Source organism: Zonotrichia leucophrys, chromosome 3 (genome assembly GCF_028769735.1).
Source record: "Zonotrichia leucophrys gambelii isolate GWCS_2022_RI chromosome 3, RI_Zleu_2.0, whole genome shotgun sequence".
Taxonomy (NCBI): Eukaryota; Metazoa; Chordata; class Aves; order Passeriformes; family Passerellidae; genus Zonotrichia; species Zonotrichia leucophrys.
The window spans coordinates 102,697,447-102,721,251 of record NC_088172.1 but is presented as its reverse complement, the minus strand read 5'-3'; the positions used below and the strand labels follow the sequence as shown (position 1 = coordinate 102,721,251).

At 44.3% G+C, this 23,805-nt stretch overlaps 1 long non-coding RNA gene across 1 annotated transcript in view; it reads left to right on the top strand.

The window, feature by feature from the left end:
* Positions 1-23,805, top strand: part of LOC135445053 (uncharacterized) — a 61,007-nt gene that overhangs the window by 20,144 nt on the left and 17,058 nt on the right. Inside the window, exon 2 of the long non-coding RNA XR_010439444.1 lies at positions 18,215-18,389. This is a non-coding gene — a long non-coding RNA (uncharacterized LOC135445053). The remainder of the gene's footprint in view (positions 1-18,214; positions 18,390-23,805) is intronic.

The following is a 23,805-nucleotide window of genomic DNA, read 5'->3' as shown; positions in this document are numbered from 1 at the left end:
TTTCCTGAAGGCTTTATCCTCTCATCTGGCATCATAAGCTATTCCTTCCCATTTTGCTGGTTTTTTAAAGCAGCTGTGTTCAATCCTTTCCTTCACTTTCATCATTTCCACCCTTCCTGAGTCTGAGCTAATCCAAGCAAGGCCTGCAGCCAAACCCAGCTTGCCTGGGCCAACCAGGCAGTTCCAGTGAGGAATATCATAGCTGGGATAAGGTGCACAGAAACATGAGAGGGAAGCAGAGTTCAGGTGCTCAGCACATCTCATAAACCAGCCCTCAAGTAATTCTCCCTGAATTCCTAAAAGAGATCTCTACAAGGTGATGATTTTTTTTTCCTTTTTACATTTTTTTATTTCTCTTAAATGAATCTAACCTTGAGCTCAGGTAAAGGGTGGTCATGTGGGTAAAAGTTGGCAAAGGGAGATGGGAGCTGACAGCAGAATTGCTGGCCTGGTGTGTCCCCCCTTCATCCCATTCTCTGGTTCGTTCCTCTGGTTTTGCAGCCAAAATAGCAGGCTGTTAATGAAGTAAATCCTTGTTTTAATAAACATTAACTAGGCAACATGTAATTATAGATACAGGAGCAGAAAATAATAGCTGCTACATTAAGGAGTCTCTGTGTAAATAATGAATCTTAAAGCTGCAGTGACTTTTTTATAAAGATGTCGAATATCTAAAGGCTTCTCAGCTGGCTCATGGGGGTGTTCCCAATTCCCTTGGTGTTTGCATCCCTCTGTAGTTCAGCTTTGTGCACCAGTGCTGTGATGTGCATTTGTTATACAGGACTTGGCATGAGCTGCATGAGGGATCCCCAGGGGAGTCCCAGTGGCTGCTTTGGCACCTCCTCTGTGGTTGAGGTTCAATCCCAGGAGCCACCTCAGACTCTGTTTCTTTTCCCAGCCATGCACTCTTCCCAAATATGACAAGAGACTCTTGCTAATTGCAGTTGTTGTGTACATGGGACAATGAAAATAAATGGGATTTGTCTGACAACAGGTCAGAAAAGCTTTTTAACTTTGTTCTTTCTGTTTAACTTACTGTCTTGATAATGGGGAAATAAATTCTTCAGAGGTGTCCTGTGTTGTATCCTAATCTGTGGCACTTGGATCACATGCTCTGAAATAACTACAAAGAAATGAAGCTTCATTTGTTGTTTGCTGAGTAAATCGTGGTGTCATATTGCAGAAAGAGGTTAAAAAATGTCAGCTGTGAGCAAGCAGGGCCTCCTGCACCTCCCTGAGCACTCAGCAGTGCCAAGGAGTGGGGTTCTGTCTGGGTGTGAGCCCGTGGGGCGAGTGTGATCCATGGATTTACCTTAGGGCATGGAATGGGTTGGCATTGGCACATCCAGTGCATCAGGGAGGAGCAGTGGTGGCAGAGCACGACAAAGGCCTGATAAATGTCATGGATAATTAGATGCCTCCCTCAAGGACTGGCTTAGGCAGCTATAGAAATTGTTCCTGGATAATTCCCAGCACTGCCAGTTGTATTGGTTTTCCCATAATCTGGTGGGATTGTAAAGCATTTACATTGTAAAGGACTGAGAAGCATGGTCACTGAAGTCAGGATAATTATTAGTAATTGTTATGGTAATTAATAATGGCAATTATAGGACCAATGGGTCTCATCCTTTCAATTAGCTGGCATGAGATGAGGCTCTTCCAGAAGAAAAGAAGGAAGAAAAGGTACTTTGGTTTGCTGTGCTCATAGCCAGCCCTAGAGCAGATAGGGAATTACAGCAGAAATTTGTACCTGGATTTGTGGCTGCTCTCTTATTTTTCCAGCACCATTTGTATAATCTGTTACATCATCAGCTGATGGAGCTGTGCCTGTCCTGCCTTTTGCCTGAGGTTTGCTGCTGCATCAGCAGCCAGAGGAAAGCCTTGTGTGCCCCAAAGCTGCGTGTGCTGCTCTAATGGGCATCGTCCTGTGCCTGCAAGCTTGTCCGTAATGGGGGAAACTGATTCAAGGGGTTGTTCATGGGGAAAATCCACTCTGCTGCTTTGGACAGCAAGCCCAAAGATGCATTAATTCCCCAGGCTCCACCTGGGGCCCAAGCAAAGGACAGCCAAATCAGGTATCAGTCACTGGGACCTGGCAGGGCAGTGCCTGAAGTGACCTGGGAATGGCATTTTATGGGAAATAACACTCAAAACCCTTAAAAGGCCAGCAAGGGGGTGTTGAAGGAAGTAACCACTAAGGTGGACACATCTTCCCAAATCAGCCACAGCTCCAAAAGCACATCTGCTCCCTCAGACAATTCAAACCCCATTCATTCATTCATTCATTGATCTCAGCCTCCTGATTTTCTGTTCCCCCTGCCGGGAGTGAGCCTGTTCTCAGTGGACCCCTGGGAACTGCGGTGGCTCCACGTGCAGAATGGATTTTGGGAGAGCTGGTGTGTGGCAGGTAGGAGGATGCTGACTTGGGAATCATTTATCAGAGCACTAATCAACCATGCAGTCGTTTCCTACTGCAAGCTCAGCCTCTGTCATCCTGAAATATTGAAACTGGGCAGATTGAAATGCTCTGCAAATGTAGGCCCAGTCATGGGGAAAAATGAGAAGTGCCAGCCCCTGATGAATGACACTGAAGGCAGTGTGGCAGTGTGGAGCTGGGTGAGTGTCTGATGCTCTGCCCTGGACTTGTGTCATTTGTGCTGCCTGGGAGCTGTGACAATCTGCACTTGCTGATGGGAGCTGCAGGGACTTGGGTGAGCACCTCCCATTCCCTGCTGCCCCCATCAGCACCCCAATTTTAGAAGCAGTTAATGGGAGGAGTCTGTTTGATGGGTTGGTTTAATTCCTCATTTTTTTCCTTTTATTTTCCCTTCTTTGTGCCGATCCAGCCCCCTCAGGAGACCATTCCCCAGTCTGATTGCTGTGGTGGTGGTGAGGAACATTCACTCCTGGGAAGTTCTGCAGCTCTCACACTGCAGCTTATGGAGCTGCTTTCCCTCAGTCACAACAGGAGTGGCAATTCCATTCATTTTTACTTTGGCTAATCAAGCCAAGGTCTCTCAGTTCCCAATTTCCTTCTGTTCCCCAATTACCCTGGTAGTTATTTTCAGGCCTGTTTTACTTGCTGACTTTTTTACAGCTCTGGTAGCCTTTGCTCAGCATTTCAAATGAGGTCATTAGGCCTTTGGACAGCAGCTTGAAAGCTCAAAATCATTCTCACAGATTTAATTCTTCCTTTTTGTCACTGCAAGGCAGCTTAAAACCAGTGTCTGTTCACCTTGGTGGTTGTCAGTGAGTGTTCTACCCCACATGTTTACATCACAAAGCTGCTACTGCCTGAGTTTGTACCTTGTGCTGCTGAGTTTTACCCTGTCCTGCTTTCCCTCATCATTCATAAACTTGGGCTTGCATGGAGAAAATCAGCAGCTGACAAATATTGGTAATAAAAGCATGTTGAGAGCTGCTCAGAGAAGAGCACTCTGATATTAATTCAGGGCAACAAAAATAGATGAAGCAGATAAATCTGAGGGTAGATGTTAATGTTTTATTTTGGAAACTGTTTTCTCTGTTTATTTTATGCTTATTTTCTACTCTGAAGTAGAAGAGAGCAGCAGAACAGGGGCAAAACCCCCCAAGCTCCTGGATTATGTGAATCATGTATGAAAAAACACCTTTCAAAATTGATTTGGGAATGATAAAATTATTTTAAAACCTTTGTGAAAACCCTGGATTTTGTAACTGCATTTAATCCAGTCATACATTGAGATTTGTCTCACAGGCTTGGAGGCCTTTCATGTTTTGGCTTTGTCTTTGCTCCTTATCTTCCAGCTTTACCTGAGCTCCTCATGGAATCCCATCCCACAAAAAAACCCTGCAGATTGAAATCCAAAATTCCACAGGTCCTATTGCAACTCAGACCAAGTCCCCAGAGTACAATCCCCACATTCAGGTGCTGCTGAGAAGACATCAGACAGTTATACTGCTGAATATATTGGGAAAACTGCAACTTGTTGTATTTAGCAAAGCCCCTTTTTTTTAGGAAATAATCTCCAAATCTGATTTGTTGTCAGAAAGATTTGGGAGTGAGGAAAGTTATGCACAGGAAAAACTTCTCATATTTGCAATTACCTTAGCAATCTATAGATTATGATATGCTTGCTGAGACTTTGAATCTACCTGCACATTGGCCAAATAAAATTAGCATTGGAAGAGAAATTTCAGTGAAGCAAAGTGGGTGAATTTCATAGGAGGAGCTGAAATTTGCATTTGGCACGTTACCTCACAGCTGAGGTTCTGATCTATCTGTAAAATCAACTTAAGGTAAAATTACAGCAAACCATATCCTCCTGTCTTGACTTCTGCACAGCTCAGATGTTGCAGGAGATAACTCCCAGTTTCATTTCCAGATGTCCTGTGCAGCCAATGGAGTGCAAAAGTCTTGAGCAAAGTCCTCTTGGATTATCTGATTTAATAACAGAGAGGAGGGAAAAGAAAATTTCCTCTTGAGTTCTGCATTGGTACAAACAGACATTACTTTTGACTTGTGGAGGCTGTTCTGAGTTGCTGACACTGTGTTTCCAGTACAGGGGTTTTGTGGAGTTTTCTGCCACAGAAAATGTAGGTTCTGTTAAATGCAAAGGTGGCTTTATTTAAAGGGAAAAGGGACAAAAAAGGCAAAGGGAAATGTCTCCATTATGCAGGGTGGGGGGAGAAAAAAACCAACAACAAAATGGCAAAGCCTTTCTCTTCCAAAACTTCATCTATTCATATTAAAGGTCATTAATTTATTTGGATGGGGAAAAAAAAAAAACCAAAAACCAAACTTAATGAAAAATGTAAGCATTTAAAAATTCCCTTCAAGAAAGAAGGTCCTCGTGGATTCTGGCACTGCAGTTGTTACTGAGCTGGTTACAAATAACAAGTTTGAATCACAGAGCCCAGCCTAATTCAAGATCTGCTGTTATCATCATTTTGGAGGAATTCAGAGCAGGTTCTCAATGAGCATGGAGTGTGCTAAATGCTAGGGGACTTGCTGGGTGAGAAGTTTTTTTTCCCAGGATGGCAGAGTTCCCTTTGGATCCTTGAGCATTTAAGTCTTAAGTTAAGTTTTGATATTTAAGTCTTAAATATCAAAAATAGGAGCCAGATCCTCAACTGACATTGGAAAACAGTTATTTTTGAAAGTCAAGTGGTTTTTATTCACTTTTTTTATGAGCAGAGATGTTTCCTGACACGTGACAAGTCTGTTTTCAAGGGGTCTGTGTAAAGCATTTGCCATAATGACAAATTAATGTCTTTGTGCCAGCGTTAAGACTTACAGCCTCATTCAGCTTCATTAATGCAGCCAATTTGTTGTGCATCCCACCTGCATCATGCTCAGGCACACAAATGGCACCCTTGATATTCTGTAATGATTGCCCATTCCCTGGCAGGGCAGGATGTGTGGCATTTACATGAGGAAACAAATCCTTTCGAATTACTTTTTTTTCTTTTTACCATATTCAAGCTCGGCAGGGTAATTAACATGCAGCAGGGTATGGTCTAGATGACCAATTAACTTCAAATAGGTGTGTTCTGGTAATTATTCCCCATACAGCAGTGCAAATATTAGATTAGGTTTTAGAGTGAATTTTATGGATCTTTGAGTTTGAGTAATTTAAGATTAAATAAATTGACTGAACTTCACCTGAAATTCCTGTTAAATCTCCAGACCACTTTCCCTTCCTTCTGCCCAAACACAGAACTGCTCCAGTCAGCACAGCCTGGAATTCCCAAAGAATCCCTTCTGCCTCTGAGCTGGATACAAAGCAGGAGGATGCTCAGACACCCCTGGGCCCCTCTGCATTCAGGAGGTTGGGTTTGCTTTGGATCTTTGTCACATTGCACACATATCCAGCACATACTCTGCAAATCCGTCAAGGCCATGGAGTTAATATCACTTAAACAGCCTTTAAATGAATAGTGAGTAATTGACTGCATTGCAGCCGCTAATTAAATGTTTCAGCAGAGCTGCTGGTATCTGACACCCAGAGACCAAAATTCCACATGAGGCATCCTTGCTTTTCCACACATCCCTCAGAACTTCTCATGGCCTTTTCCTCACAAGATCCCCCTTGGCCCATGCAAACCAATGAGTGCTGCTGTAAATTTCTGCTCACAGGTCAGCAGTTTGTAAATGAGAAGGTTGATGCATCTTAATATAATAATAATAATCTGGATAGTAAGTAAAAGTAAAAGCAGTTGTGGTTGTGCATTCCCAAAGCCTCTCACAATCCCCATCCACAGGGAATCAGCTCCATGGCTCAGGAAATCCATAACTCTTTTCCAACTGGTCAGATTAACACAAAGGAGGAAAGAATAGTTAATTAAACCCTTGCAGAAGGAGCAAGTTCCATACTGACAGCTGCAGGAGAGAGAGCTGGAAACTCTATTTAATAATGCCTCTAAGTCCTGTGGCACAGCCACATTTCCATCCCTGAGCAACCCCTCTTCTCTCTGTAGTCACACAATTATTTCAGTGAGTATTGACTTTGCATTTGTGCAGTTTCAAGAAGAGTGGATGTTGCCACCCACACTGCAGCCCTTCCATCAGGAACATGAGTTAATATTGCTAATATTATTGCCATTAGTTAATAAGCACTGGTTGAGTCGAATTCAGATTTTCATAGCAACAAATCCAACTGTCCAAAGGTGCTTAATCTCAATTACATAAATTCATCTCTACCACATGAAGTGCTCTTCGAGGGGTTCATACAAGCTGGTGCAATGAGCTTTTTTAATAGCACTATAATTGAGAACTCAACATGTTTCCAAGTGCTGTTTAACAATTAATTTGCCAAATATCAAATTTAATTTAACTATTTTCAGTCAAAATAGAGACACGCATGGGAAATTTCAGGTGACTGGGTTTAACACAATTGACATTGCATAGAGATGCCATAAAGGAGGTTGGTTGTAATTAGTTTGGCACTGAAGACCTGTCTGCTTAATTTCTGAAAACCAGCAGATTTCCAGCCCTGGCAAAGGTCACTCAGGATAGGAATAAGTCTGTGCCACACCAGACTTGATACCAGTCTGTTAGAGCCTGAAAAATATCAGTGAGCAGTGTTCCTGTCAAACAGTTTTTCAGAAATTTAAACCTTTTTCATGTACAGTCTCTGGTCTCTCAGAAATACCACAGGCCAGGCTGGGTGCCAGCATGTACCAAGCTGCTTTCTGAGGTACCAGCTCTCACCTTTCTGTAGATTGGATGGGATTAAAAGCTGAGCTGCGAGAACTCTTTGATCACAGAAGCAGCTGAAAATTGTACAGGCTGCATCTCTGAGCTGCTCTGTGCAGCTCATCCAAGGCTGGCATCCGGCTCTGGCTCCATTCTGCCATTCCTGCCTGCATCCAGCATGCTGCTCTGAAGCCCAAAATCCAAGTTCCACATAAGCCAGCATTTGCCTGAAACCCTGAGGATACTTTGGTATTTAAAAGTGGGATTTTTTTCTGAGACATATCACAAGTATTAAAAAAAGGGAAATTAAACAACTGCAGAGTGGATTTTTTTTTCAAACTTTGCAAAGGTTTTTATTATACATGAGGATATGAGGGAAAGATCACTGTAATGAATGTCATAAGCCTTTGATTTACCTGCTTGGTTTTAGTCTCCTACTGTTGAATTACAGTAATAAAAGCTGGTCAGGACAGCAAGCAGGAAATGAAGCAGCAACTGGTGATAAAAGAAGCTTTTAGGGAAAATACATCAAGGACCCTCCAGGAAACAGCAAGATGTTCTTGCTTCAGAGCCATTTGTGGGCCTGCTTCCTGTGGGGCTGACAGCCTTGCTTTAGTTGGTTTAGTTTTGTTTAGTTGGTTGAGTTTTGTTTCCTGCTTTATTCCCCAAGCTGTCCGAGGCTGGAGCTGGGGCTGCACATCCTGCCTGTGCTGAGGCAGCAGCCCATGGGTGAGTGTGACAGGGGAGCACTGAGGGCTGATGTCAGTCAGGCAAACCCTTGCTGGGATTTGTGGCCCTCATTTGTTTGCAGATGGGTTTAGATGATAGCAGGAACTGGTGCTTTGCAAAGTGCTGTTTTATCACCTGAAGCGAGTGTAACAAGCAAAGATGCAAAATGTAAATATTCCTGGAGGGGCTGGAGGTTCACTCTGCTGATGGCCTGGCAATGAGTACATGAAAATTAATTGCATGAGAAACCTGCAGGTTTGGCAGAGGAGTTGTGACAGTTGCTGATGTTTGAGCTGCTTTCAGTTCATGCTGCATCTGAAGTGCAGCATCAATGGGCCCCTTTCAAAAATGTTGAATGTTGAGATCCTCAGTGGGTGATTTTCAAGGGCTGCTTTATGAAATCCCACCTTTCTTTGCAATGGTCTGATTCAGGAGCCTCCTCATGGCACAGAGGTGGCAGCAGGATATGTGAAAGCAGGATCTGGGCCCTATTTTGGGAAAACAATGTCATGCTGCTTGTTTGCAGTCAGCCCAAAACCTGGTGCTTTGCATCTGGAAAGTGAAGTACAAAGTACTTCAGAGGTTGTCCTCATAGGCAAGAGGCAGTTCTGCTGTGGCAAAAATGGGATTTACCAGAGCAACAAAAACATCAAAGGAGCCAGGGTAGGGCCCACCAGCAAGGGATGTGTCTGACAAGGCTGAATCAGTGCCAGGGTTCAGTGCCTGCACTGACAGTCCTGACCCTGCTGGAGTTCAGAGCTCCCTCCCAAAGGGAAATTGGGTTTATCTGGCACTGCTGAAGTACATCTGAAGGAGAAAGGATGGCACAGTGGGGTGTTGCTTTGCTCCGTAACAAGTGAGGGGAAATGCCAGCTGTTTATCAGCAGTTTGGAGGTCTGACACTTGATGGATGAACTGAGAGCACTGCCTGGGCTTCCCCTGCTCCTCAGAGAGGCTCTGACTTGGCTGTGGCATTTCCTTAAATCAGAGCAAAGGCTGGGAATTACAGGCTGGGTGTTTGCATGCAAAGGAAATGCTCTGAAGCTGCTCAGAGCAGCTACAAAAGGGCAAAGGAGCGTATTTCAAAGAGAATTGGAGCTGTAAAATTTGATTCACTTGGAACATCTGAGTAGCAGATGGTAAGGAATAAACTGAAGACTGTGGAAAGCGTGTGGGTGTGTCATGGGCACGAGTTGCCAGCAGGTGAAGTGTGGGACTGGTGTAGCACAAACCACAACCCCATCTCTGGAGCAGGAGCAGCCGTGACACCTTCCCAGACACGAGGGTGGCCCTGTCTGTGCCACCCTGGGGCCACAGGAGCCAGCAGAGCCTCAGCAGCTCCACTGAGGCAGCTGCAGGGAATAATCTGGCCTTGTTCTGTTGGTACTCCTGGTGTATTCCTGTGGGAGACAGGAAAGTGGTCCAGGAGGTGCAAAGTCCCACTGGCTGTCACTCTTTCAGCCAGCAGCAAGTTAGAACTGCACTGATGGGATCCTCCCAGGCTGCAGCATCCTTCTCCAGGGCAGAGCTGCCCTTTCCAGAGCTCTGCATGGGAGCTCAGAGGGATGTTGGGTTTTTACATGGCAGGAGAACATTCCTTGTTTTCTTCAGTTCCACGTGGCTCAGTGCTTTGGTGCCTTGCTCAATAGCTCAGCTGCTCTGTTCTGACTCCTTGGATCTCTGACAGTTTACTGGATTTAAATGGGAAGAATTCATCGCTTTGATTCTTGGGTATCGTCTATCTTTTGGACATAAAACAGCAGTGGTAGTGAAAGCTTCCTGGCAAGTATATATATTTTTGAATTTTGTAAATGTGCTTTCCCTGTCTTCTCACCTCTTGTTTATCCCCAAGAAGGTGGAACATGGGGAAACTTGTTCATGGACCTCACAGGAATGAAAAAGGGGAGTGACTGTAATGTTTAGTTTGTGAAAGAGGGCAGACATTAGCCCTGGGAACTGTGCTTTTAATTATTAGTCACAAACTTTGCTTTCAAGGCTGTACAGAATTGGAGAAAAATCACATGGAACTGTGCTTGCACAGAGAAGGGGATTGCATAACTGGGCTGAGATGACAAAAAGCTGTTGTTGGAATCAAACCTGTGTGTCTGTGGGAACTGTCTGGTTTTACTGTCTGTAATTTCCAGTAAAAAACGCAAAGAACACATCCATAACTGAGGGTTGTATCAATAACTTGTGTAAATAACAAATCATTGCAGTTTTCTAAAGCCCTTGCAGAGCAAGGGATAAACCTGTGGCAAATTCAGCATGGCCTTGGCAAGTGCAGTCCTGTGGTTCTCACACAATATTCAAAACTTTCTTCTCCATCATCTTCAGCTCTTCACACCCTCCAGGAGAGACTGGCTGAGCACCCCCAGCCCCCACGTGTATTTGGCTGACATTGGGGTGCAAGGAGGGGATTAAAAATCACTTCTGGAAGCATGTATGGGAGCTTTCAGGGTATTTCTGGCTTTCCTCACAGTCAAAAACTTCTGGAAAAATAAACGTTCTGTGTCCTAGTATAAAGAAGTTCTCCTGAGAGCGTGTAAGGCAAGCACTGGAAGGGAGGGTATAAATAACAATAGTAATAGGGGAAAATGTAAGAGGGATTAATGCCAATTGTAGGGAAAAAACCTTTACTCTTGTGCTTTAAAGCACACCTATCATAAGGTATATCTTTTGTTGCATGGTTTTCATGAAGCACAATCACATACTTGAAGCTTTCAGAGAGTTCATCCTTTGAAATACTTTTCCATATCAGGGTTTTAAAAGCACCCACAAAACCACCCATATTGCTGGATTACTTTTTCCCATCCAGCGTTGCAGCATATCCCTGTCCCATCCATCCTCAGGCTTTTCACTTGTGTCTGTAATGTTTTGCAAGGATTTCACTGAAGTCACTTAAATTAATCTGGATTTACCCTGAGAGTTTGCAGAGCAAGAGCTGCTACATCTCATTTTTAAGGGTCCTCTCTTTTTCAAATACAGGCCCTGCCTGTAAAGGAGTGTGTGGTATTTTCAGGGTCCCCCATCATGGGGAGGAAAGACGAATCTGACTACATACTCTCAGAAGGCTAATTTATTATTTTTTGTTACTGTATTATATTAAAGAATGCTATGATACAGAAAGGATACAGACAGAAGGTTTAACAAGATACTAATGAAAAGCTCATGACTCTCTCCTCAGTCTGGCACAGCTGGACTGTGATTGGTCATTAAGTTAAAACAATTCACATGAAACCAATCAAACCTCTTGGACAAACAATGTCTAAACCACATTCCAAAGCAGCAAAACACAGGAGAAGCAAATCAGATAATCATTGTTTTCATTTCTCTCTGAGGCTTCTCAGCTTCCCAGGAGAAGAATCCTGGGCAAGGGATTTTTCCAGAAAATGTGATGGTGACGGGGATGGGGGGATTTTTGGGAGGAGGGTGTAGGATCAGGTGGCTGCTGCTGTTTTTCCATCAGTGAATGGGCTTTCCATCAGGGCAGTCATCAGAGGGACACCCAAAGCAGCTTTTCCTGAAAAGGGAGAGGTAAAAGGGTGTTAGATGTGGGAATCCAAATAGGGATACGGGGTCTGTGGTTACCCTAGAGGAGCTGTGTGTGTTCAGGAGCACTGGGACAGGATGGACGCCAAGTTCCCAGTTCAGGGGGGTGCAGGATAACTGCAGAGGTTGTGGCACATCTGACATGGTGTAGGTGATACACAGGAGGGCTAAAAATACCTTATCCCCACCAATGTGCAACAGACATCTTGTTAATTATGCATCTTTTAAACTTGGTTTGCAAATTGGCTTAATAACATATAATCATGATTTACTTAGAGACAAATTAACATTTGACTTTGAATTTTGGATAAGTCACCTGCATTCCGGGTGTGTTGTTATCATGGAGCTCATGCTTGGCACTTCTTGGCTTTTAGGTCAACCATGTGAACACACTGGACAGTGGTTTTCTTCCTGTTTCATAAGATTTAACATAAATCGTGGCCTTAAGCAACATTATGTCATTATGTGAATCTGGTGATGCTACTTATTAAAAGTACACATGACACGTTTCTTTTTTCTTCCAATCCAGCCAGTCAGTTGTTGCTGACTTTCTGGGTTTGTATGTTATTGATCATGTAATACAATAATTTTTGTCAATAAACAAAAATCTCCATGTTGCCGAAGTTAAGATGTGTTTGTGCCACAAGGAACTGACCCCAGCACTTGGGTACATGACAGACTGGGGTGTGTGGAAATCTAACACACTGAAATGTGCTCTTCTCTTCTTTTTTTTATAGAAAAAAAGAAATTGCTTTTGAAAAGGAGAAATAAATCTTAACCGCCTGTTTTCCCTGTGATCCACATTCATTTAATTCTCTGTTTGCTGTGGTTCTTCTATCTGTCAAAACTTTTGGTAATCAAGGAGCCTCAAAACACAAGGCCTGGCAGCCTGACGGCAGTGTCAGAACACTCACAAGAGGGGAGCACAAAAAGGAGGTGAGAGCTGCACTGTGGCCATTTAATGATCAAAATCAAGTGGTTGAGCAGGAAAAGCACATTCTGGGTATTTTTTCTGCTTTATTGTTTGCATGCTGCTGCTCCAGTTGCACAAGGCTCCTGGGAGTCTCTATAGTTTATAGTACATGACTCACTGGTCTTTTGACACTGAGCTGTTTGACACAGAAATTTTTATTTGTACTTCCATGGAGAAATGTATGTACAGATAAAGGTTACAGAGGGAGGTGAGTGGCCCTCAAATTGTGTTAACTTTAAAAAGTCTGTTCTGCTCGATAATGTTCAATAGGATGGCAGTGATGTCCCTTCCAGAAGGCTCAGAACGTGCCTCTGTGTTTGTGTTCATACAGCCAGAGTGGGGGTAATGAAAATAACATTTACTGACTGTTTACTTCTCACATAACCAAAAATGGCAGTGGAACACCCATATTTAGAGTTAGATTATTTAGAGTGCCTGATTGCAAACCAGACCTGCTTCTCTTCAGCCTGGCTTAGCAAGCAGGTAGGAATATTAAGCAAGGGAATGTGACCATACTGGAGTGTTCTTCCCTTTCCCTTCCCTTTTCCAATCATTATTGTGGTGCCAGTGATCTCAGGCCCTTTGGCCAGTGCCTTTTAGGAGGGGTTTTGTGTCTATTTTTGGGCAGTTCCCAGCAACACTTAATGGGAAGTGCCCTAAATATATTTGCACATGAACACCCAGAGCTCGGCAGCAAACTCCTCCAGGCTTTACTTAAACATTTTGTAGGTTCAAAAATGGAAAGGCAGGAAAGCAAATGCTGAGGATAACAAGAAGATCTGTGCCAGGTAGGATCTCCTGGGAGCTGCTTGGAGGCAGGGAATGATTTTATCTCCCCACTGCTCTCAGGAGCCGTGAGCATTGCTGCTCTCATTCCATTAGAGAGGAGCACAAAGGAGCCAGAGCTGGGCTGTGTGAGGGTCAGACTGTGGCCTTCCCTGTCCTTTAAAGAAATTTATTCAACAGTGCATGATTAATTTTTTTTCTTCCAGTGCATCTCTCAGAGCCACTGAGAGCATTTTGCCCAGAAACACAATAGTTACTTTCTCAGCTGCAAAAATCAGTGGGTATTTAAATTTCCTGGAGGCTCAATAACCCCAAAGCTGTCACTTGCTGTGAACCCTTTGCTCTGCCTCTTTCTAATGCCCTGCACTTTGGATTCTTGTTGGAATTCTTATTCAGGGGTTTATCTCAAAGACATAGCAAGGAAGACTTTGCTATTCCATCTCTAGAAGAGCTTTCCTGACCCATGGCTGAAAGTTTCTCTGGTTATCTCCAGGTGTTTCAGAATTTTAAAATTGCTGTGGAAAAGCATCAATTGTTTGAGGCAGAGTGTTGGAGAATTTTGCTCAGACATGGCTTGAAGGAAAAAAGGCCATGAAAATATACAGCTGATGGAAAAGTAAAAGGCAGTTGTGAGGAGCAAATTCTCAAAGCCTGTTTCTGTAAACAACAAGATACTCAGGCACGTTTATGTAAACTGCAGAAGTTCTCAGGTTGTTTTTAATAACAAGTAAATACCTTGTCCTTGGATAAAGTATGGGAAAGTAAAAGTAAGTTTTGAGAACCTTTCATATCAGGGTGAGAACACAAATCTTGGTTTCAATAACAAACCACAGGTATTGAAAACAAAAGGAGGGGTTGGTGTGTAATCTCTGACCTATGATGAGCTCGGATTTTGCAATATGTATGAGCTTAATTAACACTGTTATAAAAGGTGACTGATTGAATCAATAAAGTTGGAGCTCAATGCTGATCAATGAAGATGGGTCGTCTCCCTTCACTTCAATAGCAGAGTTGGTTGGAATTCTGTCCAAATGAGATGATTTTAATGTGTGTGGAAGGAGGCTGCACACAGGAGTCAGTCAGCCAACCTGCTAATGACCTCAAATGATTATAAATAGCCTTGTGATAACTTGAAGTGATAGCTTCTCATTTTTGAGTGGCTTTTCTGTGTCTCAGGACAAAGATCCTTTATTTTGAAGTTTAAAGCCCTCATTCTATACTCATCTTCTTGATGGGGAAGTGGGGTAGAGAAAAAAGGGAAAAGGAGGTTCCTGTTATTCCCCACTCTGCCCTGAGCGCTGATGTAAAGGTGTCAACAAAACAGTCATGGTGTGGAACCTGTACAGGGATGGATATTCTGGGATTTCCTGATGCAGCTTGCAGGCTTCCATTCCCAATCCTTGCGTTTCTTGGATCTCAGATTTCAGTCAGGCAAATCTTCCTGAGAGGAGAATAAAAGGAGTTATAACCTACATGGGACCTTTCAGTTGATTAAAATTTTCATCCTCTGAGGAAAACCCTTTTTAGAGGTTGGGAAAGCAAGGTGGTAAAGTGTGCCTAATTACAGTTGACTGCAGTGGATGGACTTCAGTTTTAGTCTGGAAAAGTTGAAAAGGAGTCCATGGTTATTTTAAAATTAATTATCACTCTTCTGAAGTCCTGCTGGAAAAAAAAAAAAAGGGACAGCTAGGCAAAAGCAGGCAGTAAATGACTCACAAAATCTACCATATGTCAGCTGCACCTCAGCCCAGGGGGGTGCTGCCTTTGTTTGTGTCAGTGGGGTATTTGTGCTGAGGTTCCAGGACACCTTGTGCTTCCCATGGCACAGCCCCAGCACAGCAGGAAGAGCACTGGGCTGCCTTCTTTGGGTTTTTGTTTTACAGTTAGGTGCTGAGACCCTCCCAGCACTTATAATTATAATGTTAATATTTGAATTTTTTATTTTTCATAATTGATCACCTGATTCTAACATCTGCTGAGTACAGGTGATGCAGGAGCTGCGGGAGCAGAAACACATGTATGGATCTCAGCAGGGTTTTGGTTCAGCTCTCCTCAAATATTTCCTCCTGATGTTGGTGCTGAATGCAGTGCCTCCCTGGTGGCATCAATGCTGTGGCTGCTGAGGGCTTTGATGTGCTCCAAGTCACTTACAGTGCCTGGAAAGCAGGGAGCAAAGCTTGCTGAGAGGCCTCTGAGCAATTCCCTCTGAGTGGGAATTTCCCTTGGGACATCCCTGGAAAAGGAAAACTTGCAGTCAGGCCTGGCCCAGCCTGGTGTGGGACTGAGGGGTGTGATGGCTGGAGGTGACACTGTCCCTGACATGGCGCCCCCAGCCAAGGACAAATCCCATGAACCAGGAGGGACAGAAAGCTGATTGAAGTTCTTGCCTTGGAGAGAGGGAAAGAATTCTGCCTTCCCTCCCTAGGAATAGGGAAATTTGTCATTTCAAAGCTCTGTTCTGGTCACTGTTTATCCACACCCTTCCAAGCATTGCACAGGCTGTTACAATGAGTGCAGCACCCAGGAGTGCTTTGTCCAAGAATCTGTGTAGCAAAAAGGCACCAGAAAATGCTGCAGTGGAGCTTCAGGGCAGGAAAGCAGCTGCTCCAGTAGTGATGAGGATTCTCTTCTTTTGACTCCCTTATCTTCTTTGCCCTCCCAGATGACAAACAGAAAGCCACTGTCACCTCCTCGTGCAACTGTGTGACTGGCAGGAGCAGCAGCAGCAGCTCAGTGTTGCTATGGAGCACTAATGAAACGCTTGTTAGTGGGCTTGGCTGTTTGTGGCCCTGATGTTGGAGCTGCAGTGGGGGTTTCCCTGTTGATCCATGTTACAGGAGGCTGCACCACGGACAAGGAGCTAAAATTGTATTTTATGGGCTGGATCAGCAAACCTTTTGAAGTTCATTGATTAAAGCTCAGCACAAAGTTATTTTTGGATGTCAGTTCCAACCTCTCCCTGACTTTGCAGAGTTTAGAGAAACCCTAAAGTGTGCCCCAGGCTTGGGCTGGTACCGAAGGGCAGAGGAGGGTGGTGGCGGGGGGACACTGGTGAGGCACAGCTGTGACAAGCAGCAGGCACTCCCTGCGGAGCCCAGACCCATGTGGCTCCGTGTTTCCTGCAGGAACAGGCTGCAGGTGGCTCAGGCAGGGCTGCAGGGAGCTCCTTGGGCAAAAACCTTGTGGTTCAACGAATGAGGCTCTGTTGGACTTCCTGGACAGTGGGCTTGATGTGGTGAAAGGGGAATTGCAGAGCTCTTGGAGAAAGGCAGAGTCTCGCCAAAATCTGCAGGTGTAAGAGCTGCCAGAAAAGCTTTAGATGCATTGTACTAAATTCAGCAAAAGCTGAAGTTTGAAGAAGGAATTAAGGGAGAGAAAACATCTGAAATAAATATCTGACAATGATCGCCTATGTGCTGGAGGGGCAGACAAGGAGAGGCGCAAAAAAAGTGGGTGAAAGCATTTTATGGAGACTGGAAATCCTTTGTGCTGTGAAGTTCCTCTCTTGTCCTCTCGCTTGAGGAAGGACTCAATATTTGTCTCCTGGGCCCAGCTGAGAGAGAATGTTCCATGTGGTTTAGGAGATCAACATAAACAATTCGATTCACCTAGAGAAAGAAAAATCAGGCATCACCTGTGATTAAACCAATCTGGGGCCATTCTGTTCTGTCTCAGACATTCCACAATCAAAAACAAGGGAGGATCTTCAGCCGGGTTCTTTGCTGTATAAGAAATGTGGGGTGATTTATTTTTCACCAATCAGTCAATGTACTAAATGTACAACCAATGTATTTTCAATGTACTTCAACTAAAACTACACAACAAAGCTTTAAGTCAGTATTATGAAAAAAATCAACACCAAAAATACCCCAAAACATGTCCTCCCACCAAAAAATACCCAAACAAGCCAAAAAATCAACCACACAAACAGAATCAACAACCAAACTAAAAAACCCCCAACAAACAAAAAATCCAGAAGGAATGGTAAATGTTCTCTTATTGGTGTCTTTGGAGAACTCTCACCTCTAAATGTTACAGAGGGTGGTACAGGTTTTTGTCATGAACATCTAAAAATGATTATTTGTCCTCAGTCATTGCTTGATGAGAGTCCCCTCTCCTCCTGGTCAGTGCAGGAACACCATGCACAGCTCCCTGGGATCAACCAAGGAGCTTGGTATTAGTTTCAGGCTCATTATTTTCCATGTGGGGAAAAAGGTGGAGACGTAATAAGGTCAGTGACCCTTGGAGGTAACTCAAGTTCTGCTCTCTGTAGTTAATGAGCAAAGTAGACAGGAACCTAAAGATGAAGGTGGTTATGGCTGTCAAAAGCTGCAGAAAAGTGACTGAAAGTCTAAGACCAAAATAATGATTTTGTGTATAATTAACAGGAACTTATCAACAGTTGGCATTAATGTTCCTGGGAAGGTGATGCAGGCGTTTGGTTATTTGGCTTCAGTCAGACTTTACATGCTTAAAGCAGAATCACAGCCAATGAAACAGCACAATTTAAATCTCTGATTCCTGCCTAAGGAGCTTCCTTAGCATCTCTCAGGGAGCTCATTCCCAGCCCTTGTGGATCATGGTACTTGTTATGAGAGAACTCACATTGTGACGTTTTGAGTTGGAAAGATATGCAAAGCTTCCATCCCAAACTGCCATTTGTACGCTGCTAAATGCAGTATCCCAAACTCTGAGAGCAGTTTTCCCCATGTTGTAGAACAAGTTGCTAGCATCCAATCTTTACCTGCTGGAGAAGAATCCTGTCAGGCATTTGCTGGGCTATCTCGGCACTGACTGTATATGTGGTGTCGCTAATTTCTGTGTTGGGAGCTGCGGAACTTGCTCGTGGCAGGGATCATCCTAAAGGGCGTTTGTGTTCTGCACCCGCGTCATTGTGGATTTGGGGTACTCGGGAGTGTCTTCGCCGTGCCTCTGGTTTTGTGGGATGCCTTCATTGCCGCGGATTGGCTGCTAAGTCTCTGTTTACTTTGTTTTCACAGTTCTGCCACTGCCAAGCAGCCCCGAGACACCGAGTGCTGAGCCCAGCGATCCTGCACGGGCAGCGCCGCTGACAAAGCCCGCGAAGAGGCGAAGGAGCCGCGGGAAGCGCTCCCTCCCCGGCCGCTGCCTCCCGGAAGATGGAGCTGTTTCCCTGACACAGCTGATGGAGACCTGGTAAGTTCAGTGTCACGTGCAGTTGGGGAATTCTTACAGATGTCAGAGAGTTCTTCTTCACAGCTGAGAGAAAGAAAGAAATGAGCCCACTGACCATAATTATTTTATTATAAAGTAAGAGTTTTATTTGTCTTTTACCTCAGTAAATTACGCTTCTTAACAATAATAGTACATGAAAGTGAGTTCAGTTATTAGAGTCCAGATGCCAACCATTTTTTATCCTTTGAAGGTACACATGATTCTTGGCAGATTTTGGTATATTAAGCATTGCAATTTTCTTGAGTTTATCACTTGATTAGAGAGGGAGTGATTTGTTTTACTGACAGCAGTCACTCCCTTTTGCTGAAGCAAATATATTTACTTCCCTCTAGGATAGAGAGGGGTATTTATTTCTGGTGTGCTTTGGTTTCCACCTGTGAATGATAAGGCTGGGAGGGGTCTTAAATTTCCACATTAAAAATGAGGTGAAAAAGTCATGAGCATAGAAGATTGAAAGCAAAAGATGGATGTTGCTTCTTGCTCAAGGAAGGATGGTTTGTGGGAACCCACAGTCCCTTGAGTTGGGGCTGAGCAGCAGAGCCCTCCAGGGATCAGATGATGAAGGAAACTGTAAGTATGTGGGGATTTGAATATATCTATAATGTGCTTGTGTGTGTTTAGTGTCTGATCTTCTTCCCTTAAAAGCAGAGTTAACCCTCTCCCTGCTGCCCTTCCCTGCTCACCCAGAGCTGGGAAAAGGCTCTTGGTCTCTCTGAGGCCTGGGCACACTGAGGGGTCCCTCTGGGAGCTGGACAAAGCTGCTGCCAATGGCACCAACAGCTGTCAGTGTCTGAGCCTTGCTGTGAGGGCTGCTGGGAACATTTCACTTTCCATTTTATTGCTGCACATCAGATACTGGTTTTTACAGCTCACATGTGTGCTATCTAAACTGCAGAAAAGATTAAGAAGAAGGGAAGTTTTATAAGCACTGACGTGGTTGTCATGACTACCTAGGCCACTTTGCTGGTGCTATACAAGTCTTTCACGTTATCTGTCTAGCTTTTATACAAAAATACCCCACATTTATTTTTGCATGAGAGTCTGGAGGAACGGGGCTCAAGAAACATCAGTGAGCATCAATATGTGTGTGAGGTGTGACATGCAGGTGAGGCTGAGGCTCATCCCCCCAGTCAAATCACAAATATCAATGTTAAATTGTGTTAAATGCCTTGGACGGGGAGAGAGCCAGGTCTGAGGTATCTCTGCTTTGGTCTGAACTGACAGGATTGGAGTGCTGGCTCCAAATGACCAGGCTGCTCTGGCTTACTGGGAGGTGGTGTCCTCCCTGAAGCTGTCAGCAACAGAAAGTTTGAATTTATGGATAACATATTCTAAAAGAGCCTCCCATCTCTTTTTTGAAGGCTGTAAGCCTCTGCCACAGGCCTGTAAGGCTGGAACAGCTGGCATGTGTGAATGCTCTCTTGGAAAAGTACAGCTGAGCCTCCTATGCCGTTCTTGGTGGCTTGGGGGCTTTCTTTTTCCTTTTTTCTGTGAAGTAAGGGTTTTCTCAGTGACAGAGTTGTGGATCATGTGCAAGGGAACAACCAGAAGCAGGAGTAATCTGTGTGTAAATGTTGGCATATTCCTGGTGCTTTATTTCAGACCAGCAGTGGGTAATCACAAGGAGAACAAGGAAAAGCACTAAGAGTGTTTGGAAAAAGAAAAGATGTACCATGCTCTGGGCACAGGGTCTCCAAAACAACAAGGGGCAGTTTGAGATAAAGTTTTGTTGCCAGGAGACTGTAACCATGAAACAGAAACGCTGATTAGCTGAGATACTTGTGAGATGATGAAAAAAGACATCTCTGTGTCTGTGCTATGTCAAAAGCATAAAACAACACACTTATCTTGGAAAAGCTAAACACAACAATGCAGATCCTAACAGCAGTAAATCCAGCCCAAGTGGTCACAGGCTGATTTGAAGTTTAAGAACAAGCTGGGGTTGGTCATTTAATGCCCCAGGAGTTAAATTATCAGAGGAGGAGGAAGATGAAGGTAAAGTCATTCTTTGAGCACTGAATCAGCTCAAACCTGCTGGAGAATGGGCAGCTGAAGTGAGAGGAGTCTCTGTGAGCTGTGTGCACAGCTTTGTGCTTCCCTAAGGAGCCAGGAGCTTCTGACAAGGATCATTACAGCATAAAAAAGCATTTTAGGTTCCAGGTGGGCATCAAAGGGAAAAGTTTAGGAAGAAAGCTGAAAGAAATGAAATGAAAGGAAACAAGAATAGAATTTCAGAAGACACAGGTCTGGTCATCAGGTTCCTGTAATGGGAATAGGAAGAGAGTAACTTGCAAAAAAAGAAGCCCTCTGTTAAAAATCTCTTTTATGTTGCCCTGGAAGGGCTGTCATGGTCAGAGGACAAGAAAATTGTCCACCATGCTGGGGCAGGCTTGCATTCCTCACTGGCATTTGGTTCCTGACAAAGCTGGCAAATACATGTGTAAGAGAAAACATCTGCAAAATGCTCCTGGAGCTGGTGTGGATACAAAGGCAGTTTCAAATAAAACCATTTCAATGTTTTCCTTTGCTCTTTTTGTGTGGTGACAATCTGGAGTTGTGAAAGCGTTTGCAACTCCTGAAAAAATTGTAGACTACTCAATCATGTTATTAGAATAAAATCAATGATTCATACTAAGAATTCCTAAAAATTGCAAAATGTAATTTAATTATTTTGCCAGTGGGGAAATGGTGAAGAAATGAGTTGTGCTTGCTTAACTTAATTTTTGTTTCTTAGCACGAGGTTTGTAATTACTTTAAGTAAGCAAGTTATTTGTTTCTATTAGCAATAATTGACGAGTAAATGTGATAGTGACATATTTTCTCCTGGAAAACTCTACCAGCAAGTCCCTGTAGTTAAGAGCTCTGACCACAATTCCCGTGCCAGGTGGGTTTCCAGTGTGTCATCCCAGAGACTCAGCTGTCCTTAGCATAATGTACCCCTTAGTAACTGGGAGCTGCAGGTCCCTGTCCCTGCAGTGACCCCCCTGAAATCCCAGTGAGAGCAGCAACACTAGCAAGGGAAGGAGGTTTTATTGCTGTTTCTCAGCTAATCTGTTTCATTGTGACTCAGGCTGCTCTGCCAGAGACAGAAAACAGGCCTGGATCTCTGTTTTCTACCTGTGGGATAAGTGGAGTTTGGAGTGTGTTACTCCAAGGGCTTTCCTTCTGCTGCTGGTTTGTTATTCCCATCCTGGGGGTGTTGGATTCGCAGTGTCTGTGAGCAGAGTTCTGCCCGTTCCCAGCTCCTGGGTCCCCGTGCAAACCTCTCCAGGTGCTGTTCCCAGAGCTCTGCAGTAATGGCTGTGATTAGCTGCTGCTGCTGCTGCTGTATTGATTGGTACCAGGTTAAAGACAACCTGTCAGGCTTGGCTTCCTTGCAAAATGTGTGGCAGAGGCTGGATACTTCCAGGAACTGTTTGTCACTGGGTATTTGCTCCTGTAAACAACTGCTGGTAGCTGCCTTCTGTAAATGCTAAATAAAACTGCAATTTCCCCTGCCTTGGGTAACCACAGCGTGTCCTCAGAGCCCCACAGGAGTCACTGGGGTGGCTTTTACCAGCCCGTGGCAGGAAATCCATCCTGTGGCACTGTTAGTAGGGAATGCCCAATCCCCTGCAGCTCACAGATGGCTCTGGAGCTCCTCAATGCTGAAAGTCACCAAGTAATCTTAAAAACCCAGAGCTCATAAAAATGAAGGGGTTTTTCATAGGCAGAGTGCATCTCAGAGAACATGCCCTGTGTAGCTCACCCCCAAGTAGCTCGGGAGTGAGAAATTACAGGAAAAAACCAGACTGGAAAGACACACACAAATCCTCAGGGAAGCATAGCTGCCTGTTTTCTCTCTTCCCAATTCAATTGTTTCCTGCCACGAGGAGATGCAGGAAAATAAACAGAATTATCCCCCGGGAAAGGACAATGCCCATTGATGAGTGCATTGTGTGGCAGCAATCTCTTCATTGCGCGGGGAGGTGACAAAAGCCGTTCCTAATGAGGGCTTTCATTGCTCGGAAACTCGGCGCTGCTGATCAGCCCCTCACGGATTAGGGATGTCCAGGAGCAGCCAACTATCTGCAACAAAGGAGTACATTTTCTCAGGATAAAAAAGCAAGCTGAGGATTACAAGGACCCAACAGTCTTTATCTGCAGAAAATCCTTGTTTCAGGTCTCTTACCTCTTCTTAAAGGCTTGGAATAAATAACATTGATTTCCTTTAAAACTTAATGTGTTCACTGTTAAAGTATTCACACAGCTTAGGAAAGAGAAGGGATTATTTTGCTTTTAAGCCTTCTTTCAATGCAAAAAGAGGTCTGTTCTGACAAATTTGTCTACAAAATATAGAATTTTAGACAGATATTATATATATTTATACTTATTTGAGCTGTTCTTTCTCACCTCCTAACTGGAGGTGAAAACATACTTGGAAACTTTCCAGTTCCCATCTCTCAGTATCAGTGCTGATAGGTGGATGCAGGGGAAGGCCCTTAAGTTGGGATCAGTGGAGTTGTTCCCTTGAGCTCTTTTTCCTGCCTCACCTGCCCTTTGAGCTCTTTCCTGGCAGTGATACCTCCTGAGTCCAAAGGAAATACCTGAGTGAAGGTTTGTTGTGTACAGTCTGTGTTTAATTTTGTGGTTTCCAAGTGCTGTTATCCCAGCCAGTCCATAACATCTGGCTGCATTTATCCACTTGGCACAGAAACTCTCTTTTAAGTGCTCTGGTTCTGCAGAGTCATGGAAGATTTTCTCAGGAGCTGACCCACAGCAAAACATATCCTGGGAGAGCAGAGCAGCCACGGATCACCTGCAGGGCACAATTGATCCCAGTACCTGCTTTACCGGCAGGGGGAATCGAAGCCTCTCCCCCGGGGCTGTCTCTCCATTAAGGGCTCGCTGTCAATGCTGCCCCCAGGCTGGAGCAGGATGCACTCAGTGGGGGAACAGCCAGCCCTGGCAGGCATCATGGGCAGTGTTTGTTCTGTAAGTGAGTGCTGGGCTCTCAGGTGGAGATAACCAGGAGCCACGTTAATACCTCACTGCTCCAGGCACTGGGGTTTGCAGAAATTCCCTGTACTTGGAACACTGCTGCCACATGCAGAGTTCAGCTGTGGCTTGTAAGCTGCTTAAATATTAAATGGTTATTGATTTCTTATCCTGAGAAACTTGATTGTTTAAGCCAACTGAAAGCTCTGCAGGTCCTTAACAAAAGTGGAGGTGATGGGTTTGAAGGGAGAATATGGCAGAGCAGCTGGAGGGGATAATGGCCATTACTGCATCCCGGTGTTACTGAGTGCCAGGCACAAAGCCTGGAAATGCTGGATTGCCTTGCTCTGCTGTGGGTTTGGGAGCAGCACAGGGCTCAGTGGCTGCAGCAGCAGTTTGC